This window comes from Coturnix japonica, chromosome 5 (genome assembly GCF_054131305.1).
Source record: "Coturnix japonica strain WE chromosome 5, WE-NBRP24, whole genome shotgun sequence".
In the NCBI taxonomy this organism is placed as follows: domain Eukaryota; kingdom Metazoa; phylum Chordata; class Aves; order Galliformes; family Phasianidae; genus Coturnix; species Coturnix japonica.
This window is the reverse complement of record NC_140667.1, coordinates 40064742-40091446: the sequence shown is the minus strand read 5'-3', so window position 1 is coordinate 40091446 and position 26705 is coordinate 40064742. Positions and strand designations below refer to the sequence as shown.

The 26705-nt window shown below is 35.2% G+C and overlaps 1 long non-coding RNA gene across 1 annotated transcript in view; it reads right to left on the bottom strand.

Annotated features, from left to right (window-relative positions):
- The window catches only part of LOC107315167 (uncharacterized), a 126859-nt gene that overhangs the window by 28409 nt on the left and 71745 nt on the right, over positions 1–26705 (bottom strand). Inside the window, exons 8-9 of the long non-coding RNA XR_004307593.2 lie at positions 4522–4619; positions 4345–4406 (exon numbers count right to left, since the gene is read on the bottom strand). This is a non-coding gene — a long non-coding RNA (uncharacterized LOC107315167). The remainder of the gene's footprint in view (positions 1–4344; positions 4407–4521; positions 4620–26705) is intronic.

Here is a 26705-nt window from a genome sequence, read left to right as displayed (position 1 = left end):
ATCTGCCTTATCTTATTCTTAAAGAATTAATAGAAAATAGAGTTGATCAGAAAACAAAGGGTGAAAAGGAGTTATGGCAAACCAGAATAACTGTTGACAAACTGGGCCTTGAAATCTGAATGTATGTTGACAAAAGATTTAATATCAACTTGTTGTCAAAAACTTTACAAATGCATTAATCTGACCTTGATTTTTCATAGAATCATAGCTTGGGTTGGAAGTGACCTCAAAGATCATCTAATTCCAGCTCCTCTGCTGTGGGTCACTAATCACTAAACCAGGCATTGGATGAGCAGCCCAGGGCTCCATTATTCCTCGTCTTGAACATCTCTGGTGATGGAGCATCAACAGTGTGTCTCTGCGCAGTCTATGCCAGTGCCTTACCATCCTGTGAGGGAAGATTTCCCCCTTGAGATCTAATCCGAATCTCCCCTCTTTTAGTTTGAAAACATTCCCCCTTGTTCTGTCACTACTGGATCCAGTAAAAAGCCACTCTCTGTCCTGTTCATAAACTCCTTTCAAGTAATGGAAAGCTGCAGCAAGGACCCACTAAAGCATTTTCTTCTCTAAGGAGAACAATCACAATGCTCTCAACCTCCTCAGCTATCTTACAGGAGAAGTTTTCCAGGCCTCTGATCATCCTTGTGCCTGGCACTCCTCAGGACTCGTCAAATGCTTAAAAAAAAACAAACAACAAAACAGTAAAACTGAAAGCCTCATTATATGAAGATCTAGAAATTTCTGCAAAGATTTCTGTTGTTCTTAACAGAGTTAGAGAAAGGATAGTGCTGCCATCAGTGCTAAATCAAGAGGAAGAATCATGAGACTCTATTTATAAAGAAATTAAAAGGATTAGATTTTATATCCATTTTTACTTCATCTCAGAAATTAGAGCCTGATTAAAGACCACAACAGAAAACACACGTCTGAACTTCTCTTACTCTTAAATTGTATGTGCATTTCTGGCACAGGATTACATAGTACACACTATTTGAAAAGGGAAAAAAACCAAAACACATAACTCATAACAGATCAGTGGATCTTGATTATGAGCTCCATATCTACCTGTATGAGTTGGAATTTCATTCACAGGAACAAGTAACATTCTAGAACATGGATGGTTTTTCATCAGAGCTGTAACTTAAAAAAGCAGGCTTCAGATAAAACCATGAGTTAATTCTGTTGGATGTTTTCCTTTGTGAGAGTCAGGCCTGGTGTTGGTGAATTACATAGAAATCATAGTATCAGATTTAGTACATGCAGCCAAAACACTTAAGACCTGTACAAATCCAAGGGAATGATGTATCATGTATGGTAGTTTAGGTTTTCTGAGTGATCCCTTTAAGCAAAACTCTGATTCTGTTTTGACACTGTTATATTAAGGAAGCATGCGTAGGTATTAATTACACACTGAAAGAATCCTACTGTTTGCACCTAAGATACAAGAAAGCAAAACATAAATAAAAAGCAGCAGTGATTATTTTTGGTCAAAATATTTCAACTTCACTTCTACTTCAGCTTCCCAATAATCACTAACAAACTTCAGTATGCAGAGATAGTCTAGTTCTCTCAGCTTACTCTCAGCACAAAATGATCTGCTGGAATACGCTGCTATGATAAGCCTTTAAAATCAATAGCTGCCAGTAAGAATTTGCTGCACACTAATTTAACATATGGTGTATACCACAATGTTCTGTAAAAGTTGAACTCTGGCTATAAATATAAAGATGAAAGCTAATCACCTCTATAAAGTAAGGATGCTTATTCAATTGACAGAATATGGTATAGATTTCTTTTCCTTATCCCAAGCTATTCAATAATGATAATATATATTTTTTAACAGTCTTGGTTATATTCTGCCACAAAAACAATTATATACCATCTAAATTAAGAGATTAGTACACAGCCTGAAGCCATAAAGGAGCATTTTAAATAGCTATCTACTTTTTCTTCAACCTGTGAAATGTACAGCCAGCCTAAAATTGTCAAGCTTATTTCTTACCAAACATTCAGAAAGAAAAACATATTTAGAGCTAAGAATAACAAATTCTTACAGCCAAGCAAAAGAAATAAACAGATGTCAAGTAATTTGTGACTTAAGGTAAATTTCCTATCTTTGTTTAGTTGTGATTCTCTACCCAGTTTTGTTGTTTTATTTTAAATACAACCACAAGCTGAACAACTTTGGTTAAATATTTTCTAGTTTGTTGTTGTTTGTTTTGTTTTTAAAGAAAAGTGCACAACTGGCAGTGCTAGAGGGTTCTCTTAGCTTTTCTAAACTTCCCCTAGGAGGCCCATTAAAAGGAAGGCAGCACAGATTTAGTCTTAATTTTGGCAGCTACTGATTAGAAAAACAATGGGGGTTATTTTTTCTCCAACATATTAATCCAAAGAAGTTGCAATTGTAACCTTTGAGTTACACAGTGTATTAATACATCAGGAGGAGAGGAGAGCTGCATCACTAAGTTTTGTTTATTTTTTGTTGTGTTTTTTTTTTTTAAACAAACAAAATATTTAAAAACAAAAATATTTTCCCTGAAGGTTTTAACTTGCAAATGGCTGGTATCCCAAGCCAAAGATCTAATTAGTGCTAAATTAGTAACCTTACAGCTAAGGTTTTGTTATGATTGTCCCAAAGGATTTTTACAAGAGATGAGGATAGCAGGTGTACAAGACTTGACACATAAACAATCTATACTGGTGTAAGCCATACAGAAAGACACAACGTTAGACATGTTTATGTTGTCTACAGAGTCTCTTTAACCATTAGTAAGGAAGTCACACAAACTGTGCTAATTAAAAAACTCTTAGCAGCCATTCCAATAAAGTGTATTTGAATAAATGCAGCATGGTAAAGACATGAACTGATGAAGCACTTAAATAGAGCAAATGCTCCACATAAATGAGAGACTCAGATCCAAAGTCTGAGAAGTTCTCTGCTACTTCTATAGTTTCGAAGGCAAGTTCATGAGCACAGCTTTCTTATTGAGAAACATCATACTGGTCAAAACTCAATGTCTGAGCAAAGACAGTGTTTAAACTTTTATTCTGAGTTTTCACAGTAATGAGATGAATTACATGTACATCTGGCATAGATAATCATTTTTTGTTCACATATCATAAGAGTTCAGGATGGCAGGCAAGGAGTGGAGCAGGACCTTATGTGAGATGCTCACGTGGCTTTTTGGCCAAAGGTATTCTGGACGTAATAATGAGCCACTCAAAAAATTTAATTTCAGCTTAAGCAAAGTTTGAAAGGTTCACATTAGAAATACCATGTTGTATTGATCATATCACAGCTTAATATTGAGTCTTACTAAATGGTACTTAAAAACTGCAGCACATAAAAGCACTAAAGCAGACTTAAGACAAAGACTCTAAGGTTCCATTTAGACTTCTGGATACAGTTGTATTTCAAGCAAAGGAAACAGTAAGCAAAGGACCAAGTGAGTTTGTGATGGAAGTGTACTTGACATATAACAGAATTCTTGTCTAGCAACCCCAAAGCTTGTTTGCTAAAGTAATTTTCACCACCTTCTCTTATTTCTTTGTCTAAGATCTTTGACGTTCCCTCTTAAACCAGAACAGTCACTTTAATCCAGCATATTCCTTTCTCTTTCAAATCTCTTGAATTCAGATGAAGTCAACTGGATAGTAAATACTTAACAGATAAAAACAGGGGAAAACTAAACTTTTAATATGTAAAGATCACATACTAACTTTTTGAATGATACCTCTAGTAAGTCTTTTTTTTTTTTTTTACTGCTATAAAACCTACAATACTAACAGTATACCCTTATACCCTTGAACACATTGATCTTATTAAAGAGTGAAAGCTATAATGAGTTGGAAACAAAATGAAAAACATAAAAAAACATTTTCTCCAAATGTCTCTGCTCCTGTTCTTCCTATACAAGTTTTGTCCTATTTTTATATGGATCAGAGTAATTTGCTGTTTCCTAATCTGGAAAAATGTGGATTTTTTTTTTTTTTTCAAAGCCCTCTTTTCTTTTTGTAAATAAAATATTCCTTAACAAAATAAGCCCCATTCAGGCAGCATTTCGGAAAGGAAACCTTGTGGAGGCAGGAAGTTACAAAGCTTCGTGGCTTTTCTCACACTACCAGATACCTGTAAATTGCTCTTGTAGTTCTTTGTCACAACACAGGTGAGAATCTGCCAGAGTATGACACATTCAGCTTTCCCCATCATGTAGCAAAATGTTTTGAAATCTGGATGAAATCTTCTAGTAGGAGGAGGATTTAAGAACAAAATTGAACAATGCAGTGTAAGACCTTGCATGATCTCCTCTCCAAGATTAAATAATTATTAATAATACAGCTGACCTTCCATCCTCAGAAGCTCCCTCTGTAAATGCCTTTTGTGCAGTTTTTCCAGTGAACGTGATCTTGAGAGGAGAAACAAAAAAACTCAATGTAATACCTATTTTTGATTTTTTCAATTGACATCACCAATGGCAAGAAGCTGAACAAATGCTTATAAATCAAAACAATAAGACATACCTAACATTTTTCTGAGAAGGATAAACAGTGGATCTGAGGCTTTTTTCTTGTTCTATTGAGGATGCAGGCTGCTGAATCTTAACACAAACCTCGGTTTCCTACAGGTAGAATAAAATATTGGCACCTTTAAGTTCAAGTAATGTGATAAATACTGTTAAATGTGCAAGTACAACATAGTAACTTCTCCATGAGGTAAAATTTTGAATGACATAAATTGTAATCCAGAAAAGAAATTACAGCAGCTATGTCTCTGCTAAGTTCCATTAAATTGAAACAATTTCTAATTTCTCACATCTTATAACCTAAAATTTATATTAATACTGTATTTTTTGTACATAGTTTTCTTTTGACTATAAAAATTCTATCACTATGGTTTTACTTATCAGAAATTTTACTGATTATGCATTTTGCAAATATTGAAAATGGCATGTCTTTTCTACAAATGTTGAATAGAAACATTTAATTTTAAAAAGTAGCTTGACAATGAGCAAAAAGTATCTAAAAGCATTACAGATACTTCTGTTTTAATCAGCCATCATTGCAACAACACAAAAAGCAGTCAAGTGCATTGAAATATATTCTTATAACATTGGCAGCTGACTTCCTTAAGTTTTACTTGAGTAAACCAGAGAGAGACATGCAGTAAATAAAGAAATATAATGGCAGCGATTGTGAATTATGAAATTGTCTGGCCTAAGTAAATGACCTAATCACTACAAATAAAATGTCTTTTAAGTTTAGCACAATACTAAAATTATTATGAGCTCATTATATCGTGATTGAGAACATCAATGAAAAGACTTAAGGAGAGTTCTACCAGATAATTTTATTCTTGGCTCGAACTGCTTATATTTTTTGTGTGCCTATTAATGATTGCAACTTCTTCCCCAAAATCAGTCTGTCAGCAAGATGCAAGGCCATCAGTATCCTGTCAATCAGGTCAATAGAGCTTAAAATACCTAAAAATTCCCTCACCAACATATCAACACATTTAGCTTAAAAGAATACCTGGTGGGTCAAGGGGGGAGGGGAGGATATACATTTTCAAATATGGCAAACATCATGGGCTATAACTTAGTTTACATGAGTATTGATCTTGCAAGAATAATACAGTCTGAAGAACAGACAATAACACTAAAAGGCTATATATTTCATGCTTTATGTTTATTATCTAGCATTTGAATATGACATAGCTCAGAGTATTTGAACTCAGTTCTTTCAAGTAACACTGGAGGTATATCAACCCTTTATATTCACAACAATCCACTTAATTATATGTATAACCAATAACGTGAAAATATGTTACATAATTTATTCTAAATGAAGTTCACTGCCAAAGATGCTGGCTCTTCAAATGCCCACTGTCCACTCTCACAGTTACATGGCTATAGGGTAAGTCATCTCCACTTTCCAATCTAGTAGAAAATATAATTCCCTATAAACTAAAAATATTAACTTGCCATTAGACCAGAAATGCAACTGATTTAGCCTGTGGAAGCACTGCCATCAGATCCAACACAGGAGAGAAACAAACAAACAAACAAAACCTATTCTAGTGGCAGTGCTTGAAACAGCATATTATCTCACTAACCCCACTTTCTTTATGTAATAAGGTCATTTTTAATATTCATTTTTACATTTATATTTAAATCTATGATTCAAACACATCCCATACTTAAAGTTTATATAGACTTGAAGAGCTTCAAAGAAGCACTGAACTGCAGCTGAAAGCATGGGGGAAAAAAAAAGCTATACATCAACTGTAATCACTGGAGTGCTTACAGTGGCCTTTCAGCTGTACCAGGGATTTTCTTCCCCACTCTAAAAACACTACACTTTGCAACAGAAGCACTTAAGCCTTAGTGGATCTATTGAATTCCATAGATTATACTTTCTATGCCTGATTACGGAATGTTTTAGAAGTTGCTGTAATGGATATTGAAGTTACTTTGGGCATTGCTGTCAACTTACACCACAGAGTGAATATCACAGGCAGTTTAAAAAAAAAAAAAGTAAAAACAAACAAACAAAAAAAAAAAACAGGACAGGTGCAGTGGCAGTAATACTTTGTCACGCTCATTTCTGGGGCGAGGAAAGACTGAGTAACATTAAGGGGAGGAGGGAAATCAATGGTTGGAAGGTGGGAACTTCATAACCCAGCTTAACAACACTATCTTAGATCTCTCCTTTTGGTACAGGAGAAAGAAAATTTTTGATATCTTATCAATTATATCTATGAGCCAAATACAGAAATTTGGAACTGTGCCATTATAGACATGCATTCTGTTATACTAACATGTCAATAAAAACCATTATGTTTTCATCTTTGACAGTTTCCTGCTGCTGCAGAAAGAGAAGTTAATTGGTAAAATAAAATAAAAATAAAAATTGTATATTTCTGTTACTGATTTTTATTTATTTTTTTTTTAATTGAAGGCAGATCAAGTAGAGAATCTCAAATGAATTCCTGGGATAAAAGTCTTGAGAAAGATACCAGATTTTACCATATTTATACTACATCCCAAGACTGTATTATTGAGAAAGATACCAGATTTTACCATATTTATACTACATCCCAAGACTGTATTATTGTGAAAGATAAAGGCAGAAAACAAGCTAGGGTTTCAGTATGGCCTGATATTTCCAGGGCTATTATTTGGAGACTTCAACATAAAATAATTTAGGAGCATATCATCTTCATCTCCCTTCTAGCTGGAATATTTCAAGTTGACTCTCAAGCTGTTCCTCAAGAAAACTGATCCAAGTCCGACATATGATGATCAAATTCAGAAGAGCAACAGCAAGGCAAATTTTCAATTAAGCCATTGTTTTTATATCTAGTTGTTCTGTAATCAAGTTCTCTTTGTCTTTGTTTCATCAGAGAATCTTCATCAAACTATGTCTTGGAACTATTATAAAAGCATTTTCAGACATAAAACGTGTTGCTCTTTCTCCAGCATTTAGTCATTCACCGTAGTAGAAAATTAAGAATACCCATCTAGTCTGCCTCTTGATCCAGAGAGGCAAATGAGGCAGTGCATGCAGCATGGAATGGTCAAATACTACCTGATGCTGAAATGTTTATCATCAGCACATAGTTCTGCAGCCCTGAGCTCACCCAAATATCCTACCCTTTTCTGTGGTTGCACCACCACTGTTTGACAGCACAAAGATGGGGACTTGTCCATGCAAGGCTGAGGACAAAGGGCAGCACAGAGAAGGGGCCACTTCAGAACACCCTCCTGATTACTGAACCGTGCAGACTGTCCCTTCCTTCCTACACAATTTGCCATCAGTTCAGGCTGTAAGGAGTTCCCAGATGCAGAAACCACATATAGAGGATTAAGGAGAACTGAAGGCTTCTCTGCAGTTTCTGACCCAAAAATGGATTGCACAAGAATAACCCTACCTGTAGGGTACACTTACAGTCACCAGCACACTACTTACATATATATATACACTGGATAAGTTTGTAAGAAGTTAATCTCTTTCATAGTGGATTATTTCTTAGAAGTAGAAAGAAGCAAGAACATGGGATGCAAGACAAGAGGTAGTTTCATCTACACCTAGACACATCATCTTCGAAACGCTTCTAGTACTACTCTGTAGAACCTATAATAGGTAGGTCAGTCCAAAAGTAATGCCTCCTTATTTATTGTCATAGAAAATATGAGATAAAAGGTGCACAATAACACCATTAAATGCAGTGAATTATCCGGTATATATAGCTATAATAAATCATACACATTAACATTACCCCCTTGTGTCATCTGGAGCTAATATTAATACCTAATCAATTACACCAGACAGACTCTTCCTTCATGTTCCCGTGAAGTTACACTAAGGAAATCAGAGCAAGTGGATGCGAAACTTGATTATTTGATCCCAGGAAATGTATTGATGTTCCTATATTTTGATGTGGTTTTGCACTTCACAGTATTTGTTGCAGGCATTTATCAATACCCAAAAACTCTCAGAATTTTACAGCTAAATTTCTTTTTTGTATTGTTTTCCAGTTGGCTTAATGGTAACTGCTTACTCTATAGAACAACATTGTCAATCTGAGATAAGATGCATTAAAGTTAATGGATTTAAAAAGCATTAAGAATGAACAGTCAACTAACAGCCAAGCAATTTACTGTTGAGTGGATACTTAATTTCACTGCAAAGTGAGGGGCGCTCCGCTGAATGCCTCTGTGAAATTTCACTGTCAAAACAAGATGAATGGGCAACATGAATATGAATTAATCAGTAATTTTTCATGGAGAAGAGCTCTGTGCATATTTCAAATTATTCTAATAACAATATTCTTAATCCACTGCAATTTGAAATAGACACAGTTCATAAGAAGTTATCGTATGACATTTTTATATAAATATTTTCCAACTATTTTTAAACAGATTATCTATTTTTAAGACTCAGTACACAACTAGTGAGAACTGGAAAACAGTACAGATCCTTCACACAGCTACATTTCAAACAGTAAAAGTTTCAAATTAGCCTGCATGAGTACTGGTCCAAAAGTACTGACTCCTATTTTGCTTCATTAGCCCAAGATTTCAAAGGTGGATGTTACTTGTATGGCAGTAGAAGCTGAGTTTTCTTGCTTTTCCATTACTTTTGTTGCTGTACAATAGATGACAACAGAGAGGCAGTCTGATGAACTGGCATCTGACTTGCAAATACACATTCAGGAAAGGTGTGCATGTGGGTTGCTCAGAAATTAATGCCTCCAATTTATATACATGGAAACTACAACAGATACAAAAAACCTAATAATTCTATTTGATAGAGCAAATTATCACCTTCACCTACAAGATTCTGCTTTTCAATTTAGACACCACCATTTGCATTTTCACCAGCAATGAACAAGAGCCTGCAAGCCATGCTCATAAAAATCTGCATCAGTGGAGATGACCCATTGTTTCATAGTACTAAGATGGCATTGCAGCTAAACTACACCACCCACAACCTGAATAAGCTCGCATCCTCTGTTTGGTCTCTATACACATTCAGCAAACTTTGATAACTGGTTTTGGGTGCCATTTTTGCTGCATGGAGGAATTCAATGAATTCCTCTGTATACATGATATACATGTATATATATATATTACATGTATAAATACATGAATTCTTCTGTAAGTATGAATATTGTCTCTAGAATTAATTAGTAGGAAATTTCCATGTTAATGCTACATATTGGACAAGCAGGATGTCAACACCAAATGTGGAGAAAAAAGTAACCTGGACTAAAAGTACTATTGAGTAAAGGAAAAGAAATGAAATAAAGCAATGCAGTTTTTCTGCCTGTTTGCTTTCAACAAATGCAGAGTTTAACATCAAGAGAAATCAACAGCTTCTAAAATACCACTATAATCCATAGTGTCTATAACAATACCTTTGATAAACAAATTTTAGAACGTTAGTCAGGGAGATTTGAAAGCTTGTAGGTTTTAATCCTTTTTCTGCATTTATACATATTTTTAAAATACCTTGTATATAGGGGGAAAAAATCAGTTTTAGAAAAATCCTGACTGAAATGAATTTAGGTTTCTACTGATTAAATACTAATACTAGCAGCAACAAAAATAGTAAAATGGATACTAACTGCACACATCCCAACATAAAACCTTTCTCTTTTTATGCTATCATTCACCACCTCTGCACCTTACCACCCACTCTGTTGTAGCTCTTCATGCAAAAAGCAGAATTACTGATTGATTGAGCAGTTTATTCATATAAAAAAACCTAAGTGGCATTCAAACAAGGGATTGACAAAACTAAACAGGAAAAGAGCTCAGCTCTCAGAAATAGAGTTAAATTGAGAAAGAGGTTAACATAACTAAGCACTTTGACAATTCACTCTATAGTGTAGATATCATTTTTTAACGAATATAAAGATCTTACACATCACAATAAATTAGTTCCTTTCTTAATGGGTTCCACTGATAATAAATAAGAGAGTCTGATAAAACACTTCAGGTTAGTATAGGTTACGCTTCACTATCACTACTTCTAACAAAATTAATAAAGGTAATCTGAAGTATGCACAGACCAAAGAATAGTGTATGCATCAGAGGTGAAGTTCATTCTCTCCCCTTTAACTGGATTGGGAATTGCTGAATCAGAATATAACTCTTGAACAGATCTCAAAACAAATTTGTCACTGTGTTAAACTTACGATTTATCAAAATACCATTATTACTTCCTAGACCGTACATAAGCACAAGCACAGATTCTTGTGAAGCTGCATAATACAGGAAAGTTTTGGAAGATTTCAGGATGAAGTTTAACTATAATGCAGGAAGAATTAAAATTCTTTCATCCCAGACTTCAGCTTTCTTTATCTACCACAAGACATTTGCATGTATGTAGGTGTACTACTAACTGGCTACTTCTTGGCATAACTTGAAAAAAAACTCCTAAAGCTAAAATCCCTATATATATGAAGCTGCTTTCATAGCTTTTTTTTTTTTTTTTCTTATTGGAAAGTTTCCCAGAGTCATCTTTTTTACTTTAACTTTCAGTCTTTTCACTGAGCATCTGTTGCTGAAGTGAAGCCTATAATAAACATTTATGTTCCTCTTTATGTTGATTGTTGTTTACACCTATGTGTCAGGGCTCTAGGAATATATCAAATATTTATATAACAATAAATTGTATCTTCCAGCTTATTAAACATGGAGTGGTGCAGCTGGGATTCTCTAAATGCATTCAGGCCACTAGCTGCATCCACTATTTACCTACATCGCTGGCTCCATTTGCAAAGGCTATTTGCTCTTCCTTTTTTAAGGCATGACATAGGCTGAATGGCAGCATGCTTTTGTTTTGAAAAAAAAATCTAAACATTTTCATTCAATTTAAAGTGTGCTCTGGTTTGCATTCTCCTTATCATGAAGTAGCAATTTGAGAAAGTCAAAAGTCAGTACACTGCTTTCTAAGAGAAAAATGCTGTTATGGAGACTAGCTGCTGCTTTTAAAAATTATCTGTTAATAAGCCACAAACCGGGAATTTTCTGTTAGCACACTGTTCTAGATATCATGTAGGCCTTACCACCAAAAAAACATGATCTAAAACAGACAATAAGAGAGTGGCAGTTAAGAAAAGAAGGAAAAGAAAAATGTGAAATCTGTTGGCAGCATCAACTCACTTAGAAGTTACTCATGACGTGCTATTCTGGTAGTTTTATTGAAATAATTCAAATTAAGAACTCAATTTTTATTCACTTTACACCTTCCAATTACTGCAAAATTATTTAGTAAGCTTTTTCCTGCCCTTATATTCAATTCTGTAAGTGCTATTCCAAATGCAGAGCAAAAGTATTTAGCATGCAAAAAGAAGAGTAGATTTTTGTGTCATAATGAAATTTAGAGCAAGACTGAAAGTCAGCTACAGTCCCCTGATTGTGACATTTTTCAGGGGCACTGTTTGTAACAGCTGAATACAGCTTATGCCACCAAAGGAGAAATAAGATCAGGATAGACTATTACAGACACATATTGTTGTGACATTTATTGTTGAACACCTTCAAAATAGCTAAAGATTTAAGTCAAGAAGAGTAGAAACCCCTGCTAGTTCATGTACACTCTATGTCTATGTATAGGTACAGCAAAAGATTATACCCATAATATATGCTAATATATCACGTGAGCAATCTTACCTGAGGTGGCTCCTCTCAGCTATCACAGAATGACTTAGTAAGCTTGACAGATAAGGTGAAGAACCCACATCTAAAATCTCATGATCTCCATGCTTGCAACTCCATGCTCACAAATACAGACCCTTAGCACACATAAACTGCCAACAGCCACAGGCCACATATTTTTTCAGTGGCATTCTTAAGCCTTCCTCTTTCATTTCAGAAAAGTCAAATGAGAACGGAAAGTGATGAGAAAAGGGACACATTTACTGAACGCTCCTTGCATGAGGGGGGTGCTTGGTTCCATATTCCATTCATGTGATTTCACCTCCAGTTTCTGCTTAGCATAACCAGTAGGAGAAAGACTGCCCCTGAAGCAGCAGCTAGCTACTATGCCCATTACCTTGGGCAGCAATTCTTCATCTCTGCTTGCAACAGCAGTACATTTCAGCACCACAAGGAAAAAACAAACAAACAAAAGTCTTGATCTTCTCCCTGGGTAATTTCAGGACTTCAGTCTTCCAAATTCAGACTCTCCACATCTCATAGCTCTGCTAGGTTCCTTTAAATCACATAGAGGTTATATCACTGAAGTGGAACCTCAGCACTGCTAGGAAACCTGATGAGACATTCTCTTTATCTGATTGAGACATAAAGCTTTCTAGTACAATAAAGTTCTGAAATCAATATAGTTTTCCTTCAAAGCATCTTGAATGCTTTGAGCCCTCATTGGACTGACTGTGAATGTATTCACAACACTTAAGTGCTCACAAAATGAGGATTTTGGTTAGTCTTTGTTGTGCATTACTCTTTGTTGTTATTTCGTTTTCTTTCCCATTTCCCAACAAAACCTGTTGTTTTTTTTTTTAATCTGTGAATTAAGAAGTCAACTTAAGGGGAACATCTTTTGTCCAATTCAAGCACTTAACCTTAATTATTACCTAAACAAGATTTCTGGCCATGCATCCAGAACAGACAAACACTTGCTATGGGCATGTCTTACTCTCCACACACTGGAGAGATTTTAAGGGTAGCATTAAGTTCCCTCAGTTGCTCCCCAGTTTCTTTCCCTACTCACACTTTCACTGCCTGCTCAATTTCAACTGAGCTTCTTTCTGGACCACAAGGCAGATTGTGTTTGAGAAATTTTAAGGCCATAACTTATGATTCTTCCTGAAATCCTTACACATTTTCCCTCCTATTAAATTAAAATATTGGCATAACTCCAGTGCTCTGTTACATTAAAGAAGTTCCACATGTTCATAAGGATCTTCCTGTGTTCCAGTGCTGGTTGCCTCTTGTTCTGTCATGGAACACCATTGTAAGGAGCCTGGCCACATCCATTTGATTCAGGCAACTCCACAGACCTAATTTCCAGCAGGTCAACCCCTAATCTGTACATGTGGTTAATCCTCTCCCAGCATAGTACTCCACACTTGCCATTGCTGAACCTCCTAATGTTACTCTCTGCCCAAATTTCCAGTCTACCCAGGTCTCACTGAGTGACAACTCAGAAAATTCTCAGAAATGCGTTAAAAACAGTGCAAATAGTGTTCCCATATTTCATGATATCTTGGGGGAAACTTCAAACAAGACACTTGCATGCATCATGGATTATTATTATTATTATTATTTTTTATAACATAACAAGGCCATCTTTTATCTCAGATGATGAAATGAATAAACTTAAAGATAGTTCAAGCAAATGCTTATTGGCTGAATTTCCCATTCTACTGAAAAGAACCTAAGACTGTAACATTCCAGGTTAAAAATAAAGAGAAAACCTTTGAAAAGAATGCATGAGGAGGAAAAACCTGCTGAATGAAATATACATAAGTAGTTGAATATAATGTGACAGATTTCTTCTGTAAAATACAAAAAAAACCCCAACTCATTAACCACACATTTTTTGTAAGTTCTGAACTAATTTAAAATGATCTGGGAAAATAACTACTTTTGTTGTTGTTTTTTGTTTGTTTTTTTTTTTAAACTTCCAGTACTGAAAATTATTAATGAGACTGATATAACAAACAGAACCATCTCCACCAAGCACATGCAATACCAGCACCCTTCATTCCTCTTGGGACTTCAGCTAATGCATCTCCAGTCTCCATCTAAAAATCTTGCAGGATGTGCAAGTTCACCACAATAAAGTACAAAATAGTGCCTAGTATGGAACATTTGCTATACTTTTTTCTAAAAAAAATGGATTATGTCACAGTCTCAAAAATGGAATATGCAATACATTAAATAAAGATTTGCTTTTATAGCTACTATTTCCTTTACTACTTACACATGGCAGGATAAAATAGATTATTTTTCCCCTAGATGACTATGCATAAATCTACTCACTGAACACAAGATAGAAAGGTGCACAAAACAACACTAATTACACCCGTACTTATGCCAAATAGGAAAACATACCTAATTGACTGGCTTCTTTCTATCAGCCTTTACAATAATTTAATAAGCATGAACTATGCCTAGCAGATACATTCTGCTGGATTCCCTGTTAGAGAGAATAAGCATAGCAGGAAGTCATATTTAGATGCCCGCATCTTTTTCAGGTTAAAAAACAAAAAAAAAACCACAACATATATTCACTCCCCGCATTTTCCTACTTCTTGAGTCACAACTCAAGCAGTTGCAGACCTTCAACTATCCTGTGCTACATACATTTGTAAAGGAGATCCAGCCTATTACCCATTTGCAAGTAATTTGTTACTCATCAGAGCAATAATTTGCTGAAAATTTTATTAATGTCACTGTAACAAAAAAAAAACAAAAAACCACAAAAACAACTGACACAGTGGTATACAAGTGATTTACCAGCTGTGCACTACTTCAGTTCACCATGCTTTTACCATTAATAGCAACAACCACAGTCTCTGGACTCATATGAGAGTGTAAGGTCATAGGATTTGTCTGAATATGCCTTGGCCTGAGCTGGCCATCGAAGGATTTTAGAAAATAGAGATACAGGTAACTTGCCTTTCATAACCATTTAAAAAATATTAAGGAAGCTACTTTAGCATTAATTTCGATTATAAACACTATTATTGTAAGTGTATAAGTAATAGCTGATCTATAGAATTTTATTTGATTTTTATTTAATTAAAATATTGACTCTACGTGCAAGTTGTACTGTACTTTAACATTTTGTGTGTAGCACGGGAAACATATGCACTAAGAAACTTGCTGCCTTAAAAACCAGTATTTACATGAAGTCAAATGTGTGTGCATACAGGCAGCCATGCAGTGCACAGCAGTCTTCTGAGCAGTAACTTGCTCTCAATGGTAAGCATGTTGAAAACTTCCATTAAATAATTTTTAAACACAGGAGTGCTCTTCATGAGTAATCTGAGATACCTCAATTCAAGCAAACTAATTTCATAATTCAAAATATGAATAGTGCATGTTTCCATAAAATCTGATTTGCTGAAATTCTTTTGCTCCTTTAGAATCATAGCATTAGCAATTTCCATGTTCTTTTCTCTACACACCTAGAGTTTAAAAAGTCTCTAGGAATGAAACTAAGATCTTCATATGTTCTACAAAGACTTTGGCACAGAAATCTACAAGCACGAGAGCTGCATCAGATGGAGCTCAGCTTATCAGTTGCTGAAGCCTATGAGCCCAGTTTTGATAGCAACTTCATTCAGAGTTGCCCTAAATTCACATAGAGATACCTCTAGTCATGTACTTTACATAACTTACAAACATCTACCTATTCAATATTTTTATATATTGCAGAAATGCTCTTCACTTCCAAAATTTATAAGTAGGATTGCAAATACTGGAAATAAATATTTTTTTATCACAATTCAACAGTGCCCACTGAAGAGGTCCGTCTTAAAGAATAATCTATAAGACTTTCTTGTTGTGAGTAGCCAAAAAGATTATTTCTATCCAGTTTTTATTTTTACTCTTTGTTCACGTTCTGATACTGCCCAGAACTCAATTAAAATTAGGTCCTATGATACACAAAACTGTCTATTTGTGTTAAAATTATGCTGTATGAATAAAAGTCATTTTAGTGTTCACTGTTGTATATACAGTCCTGCAAATATTTTGCTGTGACTATTAATAAATGGTCAAGCCATTTTCACTTTAAAGTGTAAGGTTCTGTTATAGAAGAATAAATGTCATTCTCTACTTATAAAAAAAAGCAGCATAGAAAACCAAGTCAGGCAATGCTAGTTCTGAGAATTGTCATTTAACATGATTACTTTGATTAACTGTCATCAGAAAACAGCTTCAATTACCTGTAATCAGAGCTGTTCAGAATGTTTTCATAAAAACTTAAGCTCTACTACACTTAGGAGCACTCCTGTACATTCAGAAAATCTGGCATGCCCTCTGTGTTAGTGGCTTTTGTGGATGTGCTAATACAAACGATGCAGTGCCCCAAACGGCACTGTATAGAGCATGCACTACCTTATTAATATGTTTTCTGATAATGCTCTGCCCCCTTCTAATTCTGCTAAGTCTCCCTGCTAAACCTTATCTATTTCAACTTTCACAATCACACTTGATTTTCCCTCCAAAACTTTCATGCCACTCATTTTTAAAAAAACAGGCTTCCTTCATCTTTTAAGTCTTGCCACTGTTCTTCACAAACAGTGTTCAAGTGTACCTTCAGTTGGTATAGTTCCCTTTTTCTTCTTGATTTGGCTTTCTTTAATTTCATGGCTACTGAAGGTCTTATAAAATTCAGAGTGTAATACCTAGATGGTAAAAATTCTAAAACAAAGGTCAATGTGCTCTGGAAATTTCTTCAAGATATCTGAACAAACTATTTAAAAGCTAAAGAACGCTAAAGCACAATATCTAACAAGGAACTGATAAAATCACTCTTCCACACACTGCTCATCTATGCACACAGTAAACTTGAATTGTGGAACCATGAGCTTGTAAGTGCCTGGGGGAGGGGGGGGGGGGGGGGGGGGGGGAGGGGCAGTTTTATAGGAAAGCAAAGATTAGAAAGGCTAAAGACTAAACGTGCAGTAGAATCCATAGCTTATCATGTATTACCAGAGAACCACTGAACACTTCCTTTTGTCATGAATATACTTGCACCCAATTCCACTTAAATATTCAAATTGAATACTACTGGAGATGACTTCAGCTCAACTGAAGGCACAAAAATGGGAATATCATAGAACTACTGTCTTTCATTACTACTATCATAATGAAATAATAATTAAAAAAAAAAAAAAAAAAATCCTTCCTAAAGAGAAAAAAGGAAAATGAAGAAAGCTAAGTGAAAAAGGTTCATTTTTCTTTTTAAAAGGAATAATAACAACAACAACAAAAAAAAAATAAAAAAATCAATGAATCGTAAATCCTCCATAATTCATTATTTTTATTTTTTTCAGCTTTCAACATAAGAACCATATGCTTCAGGAAAAAGAGATTAAAAAACACATTGATCAAAGAGTTTTGATATCATAATTTGTAATCATTGTAACAGTAGTAGGACCAGCACAATGAGAAAGTGTTACAAAAAAGGATGCTCACCTGCCTCCAAAGATCTAGGCTCACAAAAAAAAAAAAAACAACAAAAAAAAAACTCCACAGAAAAAGGAACTCCAGCAAGAAATACTTGATTGCAGTCAGCCCTTAAATAAGGTCTAGAAGCCAGGCTCCACCCCTTCTTGTTGCACAGGAGAATTACCTTCACCTGTGCTTCCAGGGCTGACTGGGTTTTTTCTCCAGGTGCACAATCACTGGTTCAGTCTATGATTTAGCAGTTTCCATACAATCATCAGATGGGCATCCATTATGTTTTTGCACTAGACAGGACCATAAATTCTTCATGTGATGTTAGACACTCAAACATTTAAAACAAAGTTGATCTCGTCTGAGACATAGGCACCTAGGGGACCATCACAAGAGCATTCAATGGATTTTTTGCACCACATCAGTGTGCTGGAACACGTTTAATGCAACTTCTTAAATGAAAGGAACTTTAGTTATTCTCATGAAATATAAGGAATATAGATTGAATATGTGATTTGTACAGACGCAAAAGTAAGAAATTTGAAGGTTAGAAAAAATACACTGTGTCTTATTTTTGTAACAAATATTTTCCTTTTTAATTTAGGATGTGAGAAACACTGATAAATTACTTCAAGGTTTAGGGTTAGGTAATTGTACAGTTCACAACAGGATTTCATATACTATCTCATTTTCCACTACTAAATATAGTCAGGGTAAACTGCTTCCCTTAAGTAATCTTAATTCTTAGATATAATTTAAGATATAACAACCTCTTGAGAGGCCTTTCACTGAAATATCTTCAGCACACAAGCATCACGTTGTTAGGAATCTGATGTCAGAAACCCTAACTTCATGGTTGTTGATCCCTCTTTTATCCTCCTTTCTCCTGCCTTGTAACATTCCTGGGTGCTTGGGTAAGAGTCATGGGCAGCACCCCGTGAGATGGCCATCTTCCTCGAGATAAGCCCACACAGAAGATCACTTCACGCCCATTCATCTGGGGTTTATCTCCCTCTCTCTTGTTTGTCCTAGCCTTGCCCATCTGTGTCCCACAGACAAAGGATTTTTAACCCTTGCCCAGGACTCATTTGGACTTGTTCACCTGTGTCCTTCAGAAAGCTTTGAGTCAATGGTACAAAAGAATAATCTCTTACAATGTGTGCATTTAACTTTCAGAAAACAACCCAAAATACTGATAGCCTTTAAGGTAAATGCATGTGATTTTACTGAGAAGAGATGGAACAGATTATACTCTAACAAGCCATGAACACATAAAAGCAGTCTAACATTAGTCCCTCTGCTTCTACCTGAAATCTCATTTTCTTGGGGTGTATTATCTCAACAGATGTTTTTTTATCTAAAACTCAAGAGAGAAGTACTTATATATATATAACTTAGAAAGTTATAGAGGAAATTCAGGAGATAAGCACTTTTACAACTTCAAGCTTCAAGTATATTAGGAGGTACTTATGTTTAAATACTACTGAGTGAATCACCAGATCAACTAACAGTACATATTTCATAAAATTTAAAAATATATCAAGGTCTCTAATCCTAAAATAGTCAATCCTATTGACCTCATTGTACCATGCATCAAACACAAGATTAGGATCTATCAGCAGTACTAAGGTAACAAAACTAAGTCAGAAGCATATGGAATAGCAATAGATCTTTTGAGCTCTTGAAAATATTTTCCAGTCTTGACTGATTATATGCTCATTTACTCAGCAGGCCAAATTATTTCATTTTTAAACCTCTTTTTCATAATGAATATAAAATGTTTTGAATAATAGAATTTTTGATCTCAAAGACTGTAGTTGTAAAAAGAAAATTTTATTTTGACATCATGTGAAGACATTAAGAAAAAAAACAAAAAACCCTTTCTTATCCTGCTAGCTTTATCCAATACTACGATGTTGCTACATTAACACAGAAATTCAGAAACTAAAGAGCTTATTTCATTTTCTGGAAACATTTTGATTCAACTTTTGTTGTTGTTTGGTTTTTGTCTGTGTTTTTTTTTTCTCCTTTAAGCTTAGTCTAAAGTCTAGAATTTTAAAAATTCATAGGAAATTTCATTTTTCCTCAAAATAACTTGAGCAAATTCACAGATGGTCCTGAAACAGTGTTGAGATATTCCAACGGCATTTCCCACAGCAAGAAACATTCTTCAGCAGGAACTGTTAATCAGAAAATACAAAAATTAACTTGGTCTATGAATGCCTTAATCTTGAAGATAATGAAGTTTCCTGCTATATTCAAGACAGAGAACTCAGCTCTAACTAGTCTCATTTGTGAAATTTACAACATGTATAATTTTACACTGATCCTCTTCAGTAGGATTTTGCGCATATCCTGATGGTGCAAATGACTGGTAGCATTGATATAAACAAGGAAGACATTCAATACATGCTATGGAGTATACATATCTCTATAGCAAGATGTGTATCCCTGTCACACTTAAATTCACTGAGACATGTTGACATACTTCAGTTCAGAAGTACTAAATAATGGCATGTTTTCCTCTGGCTTACTCCCTGGAGTTTATGATAACTGAAAGAAATTTGAAAGAGAGAGCTTGGCACAGGGTGAGGCAAAGAGAGAGAGATTTAGTTTTAAGTTTTTGCATTAACAGACATTTTCAGGTCTAGTTACAAATTGAGTCCCTAACTCCCCCTTGACACTCGCTCAGACAGAGGACAAACCTGTCTTCACAAATAGGTCTGGATAACCTGGCTGAAGCAATATCTCAAGAGTAGAAAAGATCTCTACACATTGAAACAATGCCCAGTGTTTTATGTTTCTCTAATTTAGAGCAGACATACTCTAATTTACCTGACTAGTAGAGCATGATTTTAAATTCAGGAGGGACTGTTTGTGACTAACACCGAACACCTCAGCAAGTCATATACTTCGTGATTCATCTTCATTGATAGCCAACACTCTTAAAATCTGATTCTCTTTAATTATGATATACAAATACATAAATAGTTTTACCATTTATTTTGATTGCATTGCTCTTTCCTTCTTACTTAAATTTTTCCCTCTTGAATAACAGGTGTGTCTATGTGACAGAGAGTTTCTTAAAGGTCATATATGAAGAAAACATTTCTGCAGGGATAATTAATGAAGTTATATTTTAAATATTAGAAAGAGAATTATGAGTACAGACTAAGAAAAGGTGGCTTTGTGGTTTTTGTTGTTGTTGTTTGTTTATTTTTTTGTTTGTTTGTTTTATGTTTTGGTTTTGTTTCTTTGAGAAAAGGATGATTTTTTCACAGATGCCGTAACTGCAAATGCAGATGGATATTCTGGAAGGAGAGGAAATTACTGGAGCTGGAGCTGCAGACTTACTGTGTTGGCAGAGCTCTAGAGGGGTAAGGGAACATCCAGAGTTATTATACTGAGCACTGACAGATATGTGTGGGGTCTCAAACACAGGAAAAGCAGACTTGTATTTTAACTCAAAAGTGAGGTGATTTTGAGCAGAGCCAGTTGCTCACTAACATCCTCAATTAGATCCTTCAGAAGCAGCAGATTAATAAATTCTGTAAAATAGAGGGGGAAATGCTTTAAACACATCCATTGAACTCAGTTTATGTTAAGGTTTGCTCACAGGATTGTGCCTCAGGAGAAGTTAGAGTTCTTTGAAAGCTGAGAGAGCATCTTTGTTTTCTTTATGCTTCCTCTGCCAAGAGTCAACAAAAGCTCAGCTAAAATGAAGCAGCCAAAATGCCATTCTATGTGACTAAAAGAGGTGAGGAGATTTGCACTTTGAATAGTAATGAGGTAAAGACTCTATTACTAATTGAAGGCTTCAGTCCTTCCCAAGATGTTTTTATTGCTCATAAATAACAAAAGACCCTGCATGTTTACATTAGTATTTTCAGAAAATACCAGTTAAGACAAAAGCTATAAGATTTATATACATTTTCTCCCAGTTCCTAAAGTCCTCCAAATATTTCCTGTTTAGTCTGTCTCCTGCTGAATCTGAGATCATGTTAGTCCCTATGTGCTAACAGTGCTGTTGATTAAAGAAACCATATTACTGATAACATTTAACTACAGCAGAATATGCAGATTGTGATATTCCAGTCAGACCAGCTTTCTAAGTCAATTAGATTTGCAGGGCCAAAATTCTATTGGATGTCTTCTGTTCAGTATCTCTCAGGTGGCCTTTGCTTAAATGTTAGATAAAAGTGTCAGATTTTGAACTTGGTCTGAAACAAATTAGTTCCAGTTTCCTTCCATCCCTTAATGCCATTCCAGACTTTTCCCCTGCTAAAAAGTGGTGGAAACTTGTTGTCAGGTGTAAATATTTCCTTTGATGGATGGGTATCTGCGATGTATTTTGGCTTACAGTCTGCATTTGCTCAGCTATACCTCTAATAAATTAGATTCAAGCTAGATGCAATCTTATCAAAAAGTTTAAAGAAGGCCTGTTTTACTAAGTCCAATAATTATTAAAATGAATGTTTATGAAGAATGACATTACGCTTAAAAAGACAGTTTAAAGAAAAAATAAGTAAAATCCCTTAGATATATCCTCTACTTTAAAATGTTTTAGGCTCCTCTGTACAAAATATCCATTCAAGACGCATGTCCTGATATTGAAATCTCTCTGTAAAGTCTCTACAAAATAAAGTCTTCCTCAAAATAAACTCTCACAGAAAAACACTTCACGCCCATTTATCTGCAGCTTATCTCTCTGGCCTTGTCCATCTGTGTCCCTCAGACAAAGGATTTCTCAACCCCTGCCCAGGACTTGCTTGAACTTGACCATACTCAGGAAACTTTGAGGCAATAGTGCAAAAGCAAGGTCTCCTACAGAGTGCTACAAAAACATGAATAAGAATATTATAAGTAAAAAAGTATTTTTAAGAAACATTAATTATCCAACTTGTATAGGCAGTACTGCTACCTACCTTGCATTCTTACATACTGACAAAATTCTGCCCATACTGAGGCTAGGATTAAGTATTCCAGTCCTATTATTGCCTTCATAGAGCAAAATTGCCACTGATTTTTTATTTATTTACAGAGTAGATTCATGGCAGCCTTTAGCTCCATTTATTTTGCATCCTTTTTCATCCACCCAATACAGCTACTTATAGCTACACTGATTGCATGTTTTATCATTCAAATGTTTAAATTTGTCACTATTTATAAGAGTTTCTTCCAAATACTAGTTACATCCACAAAGCTTGATTTCTCCAGGTCACTTTTATAATATATTTCCACAGATTCTTCCTCATCACATTTGTAGCTTTTGTTGCTTTAGTTATAGCACTGGTTCTATTTGGATTTGTATGACAAGGATCAAATGGATAGAAACCAGACTTGAATTGCTTTAATTTAAAAATGTTGCCATTGATTTAATTTCTGTTTCAATTCACTTTTGAGGAAGAAGGGTGCATCAGAACACAGTCACTGTTGGATTTCAGCTGCGCTGAATGCAGAAGAAAATTGAGCTCTCTGAAAATTTCTAATTTTCACTTTAATTTTTGGTCATATACTTCCAGTATTTCAGTCCTTCTTTGATACCTTAATGAAAGCCCAAATGTATATACTGTCAGTAGCTTCATCCCATGCCACTAGAAATAAAAGAAAGCTTTTGCTAAATAGCAAGTAAGCCTTTCTTACAATTAAGCGCTGTGAAATGCCACTGGAATTACTTCATCCATTTCTGGACAGGTTTTTTTTCTTTCCCAAAGAGAGGCTGATCTATGTGAAAAATTCTAAAAGGGCTTCAGACTTGTTACTAAATTTTGTGCTTACATTACTTGTCATTGTCTTTAACTATTCAATATATGAATAAGACTGTCTGTGATTACACAATAGCATAAGTTTATATTACTGCAGAACAAAGAATAGTTAAGAGAGAAAAAACTCATTATAAAAGATGGATTTATTTATAAATATCATCCCAGTAACAATAAAAAAAAAAAAAAAAAGACCACTTATAGAACTATTTACACTAGTTTATTTGCCTTGGGGCAGATTTTCTTGGGGAATAGGCTCAATCATTACATTTGCAAATAACTAAATATGAGCCTGTAAACTCTGTTGAGATGTAAGCTCCTGTATAGGCAATTTGTTTATGAAAAACTTTGAGTTTTTGTCAACATTTCTTTTTGTCATACACAGCTGTCAGCATAAAACTGAGAAACCATGCATTTCTAGCACCCAGTAAAAGGTCTTCAGGGATATATGGAGGATATTGTGTCTTGGGCACAAGAATCTTTAACATAGAGCAGTAATGATCCGGCATTCAAGTTTAATGTTAGCTTTGCTATAATGGAGACAAAGAAAGTAACTCTTACCTACTTGAATATAAAACATATACTCACTAACCAAATTCTAATAAATTAAGCCAACAGAACCTGATTTTGCTCATGTATGCTGGACAGCAAATCACTGTCCTACAACACTGAGAACTATGAACTAACTATGGGCTTACAGAGCTCTTCCCAGTTTTATCTACCATCTGGGACTGCTAAATCCAGCACTGTGGATAACTGAACTGCTAAGACTTAAGCTGCTATGCACATCAGACTTCGTTTCACTCTGCTAGAGTGAAACAGAATTAGAAAACCATAGTGTCAGAAGTCTCACAAATTTCTGGTAAACCTCTGGCTCTTTTAAAGACTTAATTTAATCACATGCTTATTGTAACAAAGAATATACAAACACTCTGTTCTCATTATTGATCTTCTCATATATTTTTTAATATTATGTTGTTGCTGTGAAAGCAGCCCTCAAACCTAATGGATTTCCTTCCTGGTCCCAAAGTTGAAAGCAGGGCAAAAATTTAAACACTAGAGTTATTTAAAGCTTAAAGTTGAAGAAGGTTCCCTGGAGAAACAGGCTTCAATAATAAACAAAATTAATGTTGCGGGAAAAAAATGCTAGTCCCTCACGTAGAGACTGTGTAACCAGAGATTGGCATGATTAAACTTCTGGGTACTTTAACAGTGTCCAGGCTCCTTGCTCTAACAAAGTCCACCAAAACTAAAATCACATTTGCTCAAAGCTGCTGGAAACTTTATGTAGATATTCCTGTACAGAATCAGTGAGATGTAAATGCCAGGTGACTTGTTAAACCAGATCACAACATCCATTCTTCAGAAGAAAACACTGCCTGCCATGAACTTCTGACTGAAAAAGTTCTGAATGCTGACTTCATGGAAGGGAAAGGCCGCTACCTTTCTTCTCTCTTATTTCTTCTGCCTGAGGAGAGAGGGGGACTACAGTGGGACCTGGATAGACTGGATTGATGAGCCAAGGTAAACTGTATGAGCTTCAGTAAGGCCAAGTGTCGGGTCCTGCATTTGGGTCTCAACAACCCCAGGCAACACTACAGGGTTGGGGAGGATTGGCTGGAAAGCTGCCTGATGGAAAGGGACCTTGATGGACAGCCAGCTGAATATGAACCAGAAGTGTGCTCAGGTGGCCAAGAAGGTCAGTGGCATCCTGACTGGGATCAGGAATGTTGTGGTGAGCAGGACTAGTGAAGTAATACTGCCCCTGTACTTGGCATTGGTGAGGCCTTTCCTTGAGTACTGTGTTCAGTGATTTCTTTCCACTGACAAAGAACACAGCAGAAAAATCAAGAAGTGCTGAGTGGTAACTGAAGCAAAAACAATTGTATCAGTGGATGAAATGGAAAATCACCAGCTAACACTTACTAAATTCAAACTCAATTTTGCAACCATCTGTATCTAATTTTCAGTAGATCAAATTGTTATTTATGATTTTAACAACAGTAGATTAGAATAGGTTCACAACTAACAGGATGCTTATTTTGTAAACTAGACATAAGAGACTTTTCTGGTTGCAATAAATAAACCCTACACATTTCAAATCACTCTGTAATAACTCTGTATTTATAAGGATAATTTCATAAACTATGGCTCAGTGTATCCATGGTTGCATATCACAATAAGCTTTGCATTATTTTATGAGTTAATATTTTTTTTTTTTTCTCTATACCCTGAAGGATGAGCAAGTAATAGTGTGAGGATTCACAGACAGCCAGACAAAAAGAACTCACCATTTTCAGTGTAAATATACAGAATTGCAATATGTATACAGGTATTTTGGACACCAGTGAATTACAACTTCTTGGTCGTTTAAATGTAGTGCTTGAGAATGACCCTGCATTGTTATTCCTTTGGGGTGCAGTTGAGTTTAGTATAATGTAATTCACAGAGAATGCCCGGGATAAAAGCATTAGCTCTGAAATCAAATGTTAGCTTTCTGCTGTACTGTTGCAGGAAACCTGCTGTGCTAAACTCATCTCTTTTGTGCACCTCATATCCTGGTACTATCCTGGAAGAGCCACTATATTATATGTTAATAGTACGAATGAGTTGTACAGGCAACTTTCTTTCAGTCAGGAGATATGTCTGTCAGGACTATGAAGCACCATACGAAAGGCTCAGTGGCAGCCCAGATTCATGGCTTCTTCTTGGAACTTCTATTACATTTGCTTAAGAATATATATAAATTGAGGGGTCTGTTCTAGTTCTGCTGGTTTATTCTGGTCAGAAACACTGTTTTCATCTGCAAGGGCAAAACAGGAAGGGATAATGGGAAACAGCAGGGCTAAAATAATTTCTTGGTATTAATAAAATCAGAAAGTATTGTTTTCAGTAGGTTGTAAATCTGTCTACATTCAATATATAAATATGTAAACTAAAGAACAGACATCGTCCATTGAAATATCACCTATGAAAAGAGTTCAGAAGGTGTAATAGAATATTATTGAGTGTGTCTAAAGAGGTTTTTAACAAGTCTATGACAGAATGTAATCTCTCATGAAGCTCTGTGTTTGTTTGAAGGTGCAAACTTTATCTGAACAAAAAACCATCAGTTTTCTCAGTGGCAAAAATTCTCTTAACAGCCAATAATGTAACAAAGTTAAAAACTTGTGGTTTTGTGGAGAGACACTAAGATTATATCACTGGCCTTCCTTGTACCTGATCATATCCTTCAAATATCCATCTCACGGGTGAAGGATTACATTAAAATCCAAGAATA